The 10,545-nt window shown below is 50.3% G+C and overlaps 1 protein-coding gene across 4 annotated transcripts in view; it reads left to right on the top strand.

Moving 5' to 3' along the window:
* DLGAP2 (DLG associated protein 2) overlaps positions 1-10,545 on the top strand; it is a 645,672-nt gene that overhangs the window by 211,796 nt on the left and 423,331 nt on the right. The gene's annotated exons all lie outside the window — the stretch shown is intronic.

Consider the following 10,545-nt stretch of genomic DNA (forward strand, 5'->3'; position numbering starts at 1 on the left):
TGATGTGTCTGTGGAAACTGGGAAAGTGAGACTGGCTTGTGGGGATCTGATAGTAGCTGCTCCCACACTGCTCTGTAATCTCTGGGTGCTCGGCTCTCTCATTCTTAAATTGTCAGGAATTAGCCCCTGCAGGGCCATCACCCCTCCCACTCCACACACACACCCTCCCACTGACACCACCCCCACCACCATTGGCTCTTGTACCTGCTCAGAAGGCCCCCTGGAAGCCGGCCTAGTCCCGGGCATGTGAAAACAGGACAGCGGCCCCCAGACCCTGGCAGGCCTGTCCAAGCCGCAGGTGGCCTGGGCCTGTGGTGAGGGGGAGGGATTATGGCTGCCAGTGTGGCTGTGACCTCGTCCCTGGGCAGTGCCTGCTCTGGCCAGACCTGTGACCGTCTGCTGTGGGCAAATCAATAATGTGTCTCATGCCCTGAAAATGTGCTGGGCTTCGCCTGAATAATTTAATGCCTCTCTGTGAACAATGCTTGGTTTTTCGCTCTCGCAAGCATGTGAGACACTGAACGGCTGGGTTGCCTTTCTTCCTGTTTCTGTTTCCAGGTTAAATGGGCTTTAGCGCATCTCAGTGGAGAGCTGAGTGTGCCACGGTCCTGTCCTCAGCATCAGGAGAGCCAGTCTCCATAAAGGTCTTGGAGAAATTGTTAACCCCGTGGGTTCCAGACCCAATTTCTTGGCAGAAGAATGCGCCACCTTGATCATACCCAGATATACAAAGTTATAGGTGTCATGTAGCCAGTAGTAACTGTGATGTGTTGGAAATTCGTTGTGTTGCATGCAATTTCCTAAATAGTTTACTCAAGTTATTTAACCCTCAAAACCAAGGAAGAATTGGGGATCGATGATTCTGCACTGGAATTTCAGAGCATCCACACTTTGGATGTTTGGGGTCAGATCACTATCTGCCCTGGGACGTCCTGTGCCCTGTGGGATGTTCAGCGGCCACACCCCCAGGCCCTTCCAGCCAGAGATGTCTTGAGACCCCTGTCCCTGTGTGATTGTGACGAGGGGGTCAGTCCTGACTGACCAAGAACTACTGACCTAAAGGGCCTGGAGAGGAGGGAAGCGCAGTTCAGAAAGGACACTTGGGTACCCAGGCGAGGCTCGCTCCCTGAGGCCAAAGCCCTCGTGTGGATTTGTAGACACGAGTGATTTCCTGCCAAGCCTGCGCGTGTCCCCAGGAGGGGTTGTGACGTCTGAATGCCCTTTCCCATCACCATCCTGCCCTAGCCTTTTAGTGACATCAGTAGCCTGATAAACCCCACCTAAGTAAAAGCAAGGGCAGAAGCAGCGGCTGCCTGCCACTGCCCCGTCCCTGGCCTAGAGAGCATGTTGGGTCGGGAGGGGCCTGTCCGGTCCGGTTTAGCCGGTTTAGCCGTGGAGGAGGGGGCCCCCAGGGGCTCCCGGCGCCCCTGTCCGGCGACCGTCCGCCGCTGCCCCCGAAGGGCTTGGTGGCAGCGCCACCTGGTGGCCGAGGCGGGAGCGGAGCTGCGCTGCGCCTCCCGGGCCTGGGGCGAGGCCTCGGTGCCAGCCCCGCCCCCGCCCCGCCCCGCCCCCAGGCGAGCGCTCCTCCGGGTGGCGCCCTCGCTCCCGGGAGCCCACCTCCTCTGGAGAGGCTTCCTTTCTCGGAGTGGCGGCGTCCAGGGGCAGCAGCCCTGCTTTTAGAGTAAGAAGCCTCAGCTGCAGGCTTCCGCGGCTTCCTGTTCGGCCCGCTGTGCTGTTGAGGGGCCGCGTGGAGGTTTAGGGTTTGTCACACAGGATGTGTGACCCTGGTCCCAGAGGTGGTCTTGCAACTCTTGATAACTTGGAGACGGAGCACCGAGTCTCGCCTGCCCGGCCCCTCTGTTCCACCTGCTCTGCCCTTGTGCTCACAGGCTGAAGTGTCCATGGAGGCCGTGCTGTGCTCCTGGGGTGCTTGATTCCTGAAAGCAGGCGGTGGCTGCGCGTGCTGACCCCTAACCTGCAGGTTGAAGGCCTCTTTCTGCCCTGACTTTCGGCCCGACCCGTGGTGCTGTCCGCCCCTGGGTCACAGGCTGTGCTGGGGGCCCCGTCGTCCTGTATACCCCCACTTACGCCCGTCCTCCCCCTAGGGCCCGAGTCCAGGTGGGCCTCGAGTCTCCACTCCCTGCTCCCTCCCCCAGGGCCTTCCTGTCACCCAGCACCTCCTGATACCCAGGCCCCGGGGAGGAGGCTTTGCCCTTGTGTTCACAGCCCAGATCATCTGTCTACCTGCTCTGACTGCACTGTCCTTGGTCTGGATGGTTGTCCTGGAGAGCCTGGGGCCCTCGGGATGGTGGCATTCATGTGGTTTGTAAGCTGGTCACTGACTTCCCACCAGCACTGCGCAGGGTTGCTAGGGATATGATTTGCTTGGATTTAGAACATTGAGTGGAAAGTTTCAGCCCTGAATCAGGTATATGGGGCGTCCTGACCCTCCTGGGGCTGTGATGCCACTTCTGTGTACCTGGGAAAACAGCATCCCTGAAGAGGAAGGAAAGACTGCAAGAGGTCTGTGTGCTCCGTGTGGAGGGCCTAGGGCCTTGGGGATGGGTTCTTGTGTCATCTTCACCAAGAGTCAGCTTAGAAGTTGCTTCATTATTCACTCATCAAACACTGACTCACCACCATATGCTGGGTGTGGCCTGGGTCCTGGGGTCACAGCAGGGGCAGAGGAGACGTTCTTTGTCAGGGCAGAGCCAGTTTCCATGTGTAAGAGGTGGGATGATCAGCCTTGGATGGGGATGTTCCAGAAAGGCCCCACCTGGGCTGTACTGGAGGAGAGGCCGGGATGAACAGGACAGGATGGGGGTTGCAGTGTTCCAGTGGGAGCAGAGGGGTTAATGTGGAAATACCGGGCCCCCAGTCTGTGCCCTGAGAGTGTCCCACTGTCCCCAAGACCTCACGGTGAAGGGCCAGCACCTGGTCCACGGGGTCCTGAGCTGCCAGCCTCCACGCTGATGAGGCCACAGTCAGGGAGAGCCTGTGCCGGGTCTCTGCAGGGCCCGAGGCATCAGTGAGGACCTTCAAGGCTTCCAGGCCCAGGCCTCTCCTTCAGTGTGCAGGCTCTTGGTCGATGAAACCATCAGTCACTTTCTGTCACACTATTTCTTTAAAAAACAAAAAGAGAAGGAAAGGGAAAAAAAAGAAGACTAATGGCAGGGGTTCCTACCTGCAGAATCCTGGCTGGAAGTTAAAGTTGCTTCCTCCTAATCCTGCGCAAGCTGTCAGGGAGCCGATGCCGGTGGCCTCTTACACATTTGCTTTATGAGGAGCTGGAGGGGCAGTGACCAGCTGTGCCAGGCCTGGCGCAGAGCTCGGTTGACAGCTGGGAAGGGGCACCCCATGGGGGACCAGGCTGATAGCAATCAGGAGCCAGTTGAGCCCTTTGAGCAAAGTGATAAAATACACAGGGAAATGGTGAGCTGGAAAACAGATGAGATTCTGGAGGCAAGAGCCTGAACATGACATCTTCACCCCAACCGACCAGAAGCCTGGATGCAGTAACAGAACCACAGCATCTTCAGTGTCACAGAGCCCAGAGAGGAATCACTCAAGTGTAGTGACTTTGGGATTTGGGGGACCAAGAGCCAGAAATTCAGGGACTTGCCCCGAGTTGGGTCCTTCATGGTGCATGTTCTTCATGAAATCCGAGTCTCCCGACCTGTGCTCGCTGTTACACATCGCGGTTCTTTGCTTATATACTCGTCTGGTTCACCCGCGGCCCTTGTTGTTCTCAAGTTTGTCTCTCCTGGAGCTGCTTACTCAGCAAATAGACTCGGAGGACTATATCCAGGGCTTGTTCATGGTGCTGGGGAAGGGGCCTCAGACCCTCCAGGAGGGTGCCTGGAGGGGGTGGGCTGAGAGCCAGATCTGTGGCTCCACGCCACTCATGCTGCAGCCCCAGCTGTGTGGTGAGCGTGTTTTTCTGGATGTGAGCCGGGGACTCAGGCAGATGCCAGGCCGCAGATGGACCCTGGAGTTACCTCTTGCAGATGGGGCGTGGGGTTGGGAGGATTGTGGCCAGAGAAGAGAGAGACCTGAACCGTGAGCCCCACGCTGCAGCTCAGAGGATGGAGAAGACCCAGCGCAAGAGGCTGAGGAGCAGACACAAGCCTGCGCCTGGTTTCAGAGGAGAGTACCTGAGTGAGTGCACACACCCTCAAGGGCCTTCTGACTCTGCATTTCCATCATCAGAGCCACCCTTTCAGCTTCTTTCCCTTGGGCAGGCATCTTATCCTTCCTGGCGCCCCCCTTCCCCAGCGAGAAATCCTGTGTGTGGAGCCGTCTTCAGCTCACTTAGGGAACACAGACAGGTGGTCAGCTATCAGTCACAGGCACAGTCAACCTACAGAGGAGGAAGCAGGAGCCCCTGCTAGCAGGAGCTGGCTGCCCTGCCCTCCCAGACCCGCGCCCTGTGACCAGCAGAGTGGTCTCCTCGGGACCCAGGCCTCCTGGCCTTCCACCTGAATAAGAGCTTTGTGCATTTTCTGCCAACAGGAACGCAGAAGTCACAAAAGTTATTGATCTGGGCACAGCAGTATTTAATAACATTTTTTTTTTAACATGACACCAAAAGTAAGGCCGACGGACACGTTTGCAGTGTGTTCCCCTTTGGAATCTCCAGAGAACCTGGGGCATGGGTTCCGTGCCCCATGTCTGCTGCATCTGCCTCAGGACTTCACCTTCTGGGACACAAGGAAACACATTCAGAGCAGGAGAGCTGGTCTCCCACAGAGGTCGGTGCTGGGTTTAGAATCTCGTGCCCAGCTGAAGATGCAGCTGTTTTTGTTTTTTTGTTTTTTTGTGTTTTTTTTGATGCCCTGTTACCATCAAGTGAGAAATACAGCATGGCCGATTTTGTTCCATTTGCATAATGAGAGAGGTCTTGATGAGGATGCTATTTACAATGGGAGCTTTCCAGAGGAAAGTGGTATCATTCCCCACCCCAACCTTTTTGTTATACAAGTAATGCATAAAATGATAGTATTTATTGACCACTCAGGTAATTTTCACAACACTTTTTAGGTAGGAGCAGTTTTTATGTTTTATATATGGGTTGACAAAACATGTCTGGAGAGAAATATAACCCAGTTGGTAAACTGCAGACCAAGAAGTGAAACTCAACTTGATCTATACATGTGAGCATGTTTCTTATGGAAAAGTTAAAAGGTTAAGTCAAGCCAGGGGGAAAGTGTATCTACATCTTCTGCCCAGAAAGAATCACTGTTATTTGGACTCTTAGTTCATTCATGTTTTCTGTACGTAGATTATGTAAATAGGAAAGGAATATGCATACTGTTTTGTAACTTTTTACTTAACATTGTATTGTAAATATTTTTGTTTTTTCTAATGCATTATTTATAATATTCCATTGTGTGCCTAAAGCATAATTCAACTAATTTGGGGGATTTCTACTTTGTTTCTGATACTTTGTTGCTTCAAAAAAATACCACAAGGAATATATTTGTGTTCTCGTGTCTTTTCGAGCACCACCCTTAGATCAGTCAGTTGGTAGGTGGCGCCTTTCTGTTTTAAATGGTAAGCACACCTTTAGTACCTCTGATAGTTATTACATTCATGAAGTTTGTCCTAGTCTATACTAATTATTTTCAGTAATCCAACAGATATTTACTGAGTTATTGGGCTGTCCTTGGAGCTGTCCAAGGTGCTGTAGTGTCTCAAAATTACTGAGAATTTGAAAGGAGAAATTTACTTAAGGTTCTGGAATTGTGATGGTTATAGATATTTGCTTTTCTAAATATTTCTGTTTATTCTGATATAAAGCAGATTCTTTTTGAAACTATTAAAAAAAAACTTAATTGTCATGAAAACTGATGGGACTCAGTAAAGAAGCTTTGTGTTTGATCATTGATTATTACGATAGATAGGCTGACAGACATGTGTTATACTTTCTCCAGAGTCATCGTATATACCGCCAGGGCTGCTGCCTACGTGAAGATTCAATTGTTTAGTGATATATGGGACATGGTTAGAAAGACTAAAACTTAAATGTGTAAGGTTAACATTTGTGAAAGGACTTCTGTATCTTCTGATTATCTTAGTCATTGTCATACATGTCCCCTCATGGCTCACTGTTGTATAATTTGTATTCAGATTTTCATCATAGGATATTTTTTACTGGATTCTGAGGGGTTAGTTATGCTGGTAAAAGAGTGTTTTGTCTCAGCTTGTAAAGTTACAGCTACACAGTGGTGAGAGGCAGGTGGAGAAGTAAGGAAGGGCTTCTTCACGTGACCAGCAGAAGCTAGAAGGCTGTGCTGTGGCCTCCTCACCCACCCCTTGGAGAGTCAGACTTGGGAGCAGAGGATGGCGGGTGGGAGCCGGGGCTGGGGCTCGCAGATGCAGAGCTTGCCTCCTGCAGGGGAGTGTGTCTGGAGTCTGCTGTCACCAGCTGCTCTGCTCTCTGCACCTAACACTTTCTAGGAAGGTGGGGCATATGTTGTGTTCTTACCATGCACACGAGCACACACAGTAATAATAATAATAATAATAATAATAAAGGGGCGGGAAGATGTGCTCAGAGGAGTAGGAGTTTCTGTGGCTTCAGCGCTGGCCATAGGTTGTATAGTTTCCCAGACTCATTGAGTCCTGCATGTTAAACATTTATGACACAGTTCAGTTCAGTTCAGTCGCTCAGTCGTGTCCGACTCTTTGCGACCCCATGAATTGCAGCACATCAGGCCTCCCTGTCCATCACTAACTCCTGGAGTTCACTCAAACTCATGTCCATCGAGTCGGTGATGCCATCCAGCCATCTCATCCTCTGTCGTCCCCTTCTCCTCCTGCCCCCAATCCCTCCCAGCATCAGAGTCTTTTCCAATGAGTCAACTCTTCGCATGAGGTGGCCAAAGTATTGGAGTTTCAGCTTTAGCATCATTCCTTCCAAAGAACACCCAGGACTGATCTCCTTTAGAATGGACTGGTTGGATCTCCTTGCGGTCAAGGGACTCTCAAGAGTCTTCTCCAACACCACAGTTCAAAAGCATCAATTCTTCGGCGCTCAGCTTGCTTCACAGTCCAACTCTCACATCCATACACGACCACTGGAAAAAGCATAGCCTTGACTAGACAAACCTTTGTTGGCAAAGTAATGTCTCTGCTTTTGAATATGCTGTCTAGGTTGGTCATAACTTTCCTTCCAAGGAGTAAGTGTCTTTTAATTTCATGGCTGCAGTCACAACACAAAGAGTCCATAATGTGATTTAAAAAGAAAAAGGAGGGCGTTAGATAAACTAACCATTGGTTCTGTTGGCTTCAGTTTAGCTCTGCCCGCGCCAGCAGTTTGCTTTGGGAAGTTCATGGTTTCCGAGAGAAAATAGACACAAGGCTGGTATAAAATATTACATCATGACAGATCCAGGGAGACAGACGGCTGGTTTTAAACCCCAAAACTCAGAGCAGCCTGATGTGTCCAGGGATTCGCCTTAAGGCAGAGTATCCTGTCACCTGGGCCTTGCTCTGTCTCCCTTTTTAAGCAGCAGATACAAAGTAGCTCAGAGAAGTTTGCATGTTTCCACCCTCCTTCCCTGTGTCCTCTGCAGAATCACCTGGTGAGATGGCTCTTGCTGCCCTACTCTGGACACTATCCACATGCACACACGCAGCAGAATTGTGTCAGGACCCAACTAATTCAGAGCCATCTAATTCAAGGGCAGTTATTTCTTTTTTCAAAAATTAAACAAAATTCTTTTACATAATTTCTAAAGGTTAGGGTTGCAAAGAGTCAGACATAACTGAGCAACTGACATACACACTCCATTTAAGTTATTACAGGATATTGTCTGTGTTCCCCATGTCACGCAGTCACCCTGAGCCTGTCTTACACCCCATCCTTGGCACCTGCCCCTCCCCCACCCTAAGTTGCCCCTCCTCCACACAGTAACCAGTCGTTTGTGCTCTGTACTTGTGAGACTGCTTCTTTTTTAGTACATTCACTAGTTTGTTGTATTTTTAGATTCCACACATAAATGAAATAACATGCTATTTGTCTTTCTCTGTCTCATCTCACTGAGCACAATAAGGCCAGTAATTTCTAACATATCTAATAAATTTCTAATAGTATCTCAAAGCTCAGACCCTCATCTGGAACCTCAGCCCAGTCCTTGGGTGCCGACTGTGGGCGGGGCCTGTTGGGACACAGGATCGGGGGTCAGAGGTCAGTGTCCATTCCGGGCCTCCATGGGTCCTGTGTGGGCCTGCTGCCCCTTCTGCGCCCTGGGTCTCTCCCACCTTCCTCCCTTGGTGGGCGGGCCCTGCTCTGTCCCTGGGGGTGGCCCCCTCTGCTGCCCTGCTCCTGGGACAGCTCTGGCCTCAGCCTCTGGGGCTGAACTTCAGTTCCTGGGACCCAGCTGGGGGTCTTACCTCCCCAGTGTGTCCCTCTTTGGGAGCTGTCCTGTCCACAGGGCCTTGGCCTTCCTCTTCCAGGAAGCCTTCCCAGCTAAGAGGGTCCAGAAGCAGGCCTGGCTGCTGTCCCGGCCGGTCCTGGTGGCTGAGCACAGAGAGGGGCCGTCCTGAGCTCCGACCCAGCCCTGCTGGGCTCCTCACCTGCTTCTTTGCAGACGTGGGAGAGGATCCTCTTCTTATCACCTCCTGAGACAGGAGGATGGGAGGACAGCGAATGCTCATTTGCAACAGTCACAGAGGTCTTCCTGGGAGGGAGGTCAGCTGTGTGATTGGACAGGAATGTTCTCAGCCTTGATTTCAGGCTTAAAAACTATTCTTACTTCAGTGCACTTTCCATGACATAGATCAGACCCCAGATCATCTTAACATTGATAATGTAATTAAAGCCCTCCAAGCAAAAACAGAATTTCAGTGCTTAAATGATTTGCAATATCATTTTACACTAGACTGTAGGGTTAACAGATTTTAACCTACAGTGAGTATGTTTAACCACAAGCACCAGAGCACACCATCAGCAGTCTCTTTTTCTGTCAGTATCTCACCATGGTCCTAAGTCATGATTTGGGAATTTGAGAGCGTGAATTAAGATTTAGAATTTAGATAATTGGATTTTATTAAAATAAAACTTAAAAAACCTGCTTGAATGCATCCAAGGACAGCATCATAGAACAGAGAAAACAGCCCAGAGAGGGGGAAGTGGTTGCACATTTCCCATTCGTAGGGGCCTTGTATCCCCAATTCGCAAAGACTCTAACAAGTCACAGCTCCCTTACTGGCCCATTTCTCCCCATGCTGTTTGTCCTAAAGAATCCCACCTACTGCCCCAGCTTCAGGTCCTCTGATGGCAGCTGAGGTCCCCCCGGTTTCTTAACCTGGCCAGTGACAAGTCCTCAGGCAGGTGGGTGGTGGGCTCATCTACACAGAGGGCTCAGGGCGATGAGACTTGGCCCAAACTCCCAGGTTCCTGACACCTGCGAGATAACACTTTCTAATGCAGCAAAATCTCTTTCTCCAGTAAGGTTCACTTGAAGCTTCTTCAGGTTATTGCTGGTTAATATGTTGTATTTACTTTGAATTCATGCATCTGTTGAGTTATTTTAGGAGTTGCAACAGAATATGTATTTTCATTCATACCTAGTGGATTCCGTGAAAGCAGTAAAGCTGTAGAGCCTATAAACTGTCTTTATTCTTTATAGAGTCTTAGAATATTTCCCTTTTTGTAGACATCTGCTTAGAGATTGTTGAGTCTCAGTGATGTAGGCAGACAAGGTTATCTGGAATGGAGGGAGAGGCTGGGTTCTCGGTCAGAACTCACACGGATGCTTTGGTAAGATATTTTGAAGATGTATTATATTTCTTTCCTAAAATCAAAAAAGTCTTTGCAAACAAGCATATTTTACGGAACCAGGTTTCTTTAAGCTTTCCAAGATAAAAATGATGCTTATCCTGAATGCTATTAGCTGAAAGTATAAGACATCTTATTGCCAAAATAACTTTGCAACCTGTCCTTCACCAGCGAATGTGCTTTTAATTTATAAACCAGGGATCCTTGTAGCAGTGCTGTTATTGGGAGGTCCTGGCGGAGGTCTTGAGCCACTGACTTCCTTCCCACTCCTCAGGGCATGTGACTGGAGTTGTTAAGAAGAACTTTGAATCTGGGGTGTGGTGATGGCTGTCCTCATGTCTGGGTGGGTTCAAAGTTGTTACTGTCCTTCAAAAGCAGTCACATCAACTCCACTAAGGCCCATCATGGCAACTAGGCTGTCTTCTAATGGGGTTATAATGACAAAGTAATAAAACCATTAAGCAAATGGGGATTAGAGCCTTTAATACCCTGATGTCCAAATACCTGGGAGAACAGATGCTGAGACCACAGAACCGGGTGAACATCCTACCCCAGGAGAGAAGCTGAGGGTTTGAACTGAGCGGGAGCAAGCGTGATTCTGAGTTGACACTTTCCTGAGTGTGTGCTGTCACTCGGTGAGCCCAGATCCTGGCTCAGGACGGAGAGAGAGGCCACGTGTCACAGGGAAGCGCTTGCTGGTCGTTGCCTGTGGGCAGGCCTTGGTCATCAGGTGAAGTGTGATCCTACTTTCAAGTGAGGCA

The sequence above is a fragment of the Bos indicus genome, chromosome 27 (genome assembly GCF_029378745.1).
Source record: "Bos indicus isolate NIAB-ARS_2022 breed Sahiwal x Tharparkar chromosome 27, NIAB-ARS_B.indTharparkar_mat_pri_1.0, whole genome shotgun sequence".
Taxonomy (NCBI): domain Eukaryota; kingdom Metazoa; phylum Chordata; class Mammalia; order Artiodactyla; family Bovidae; genus Bos; species Bos indicus.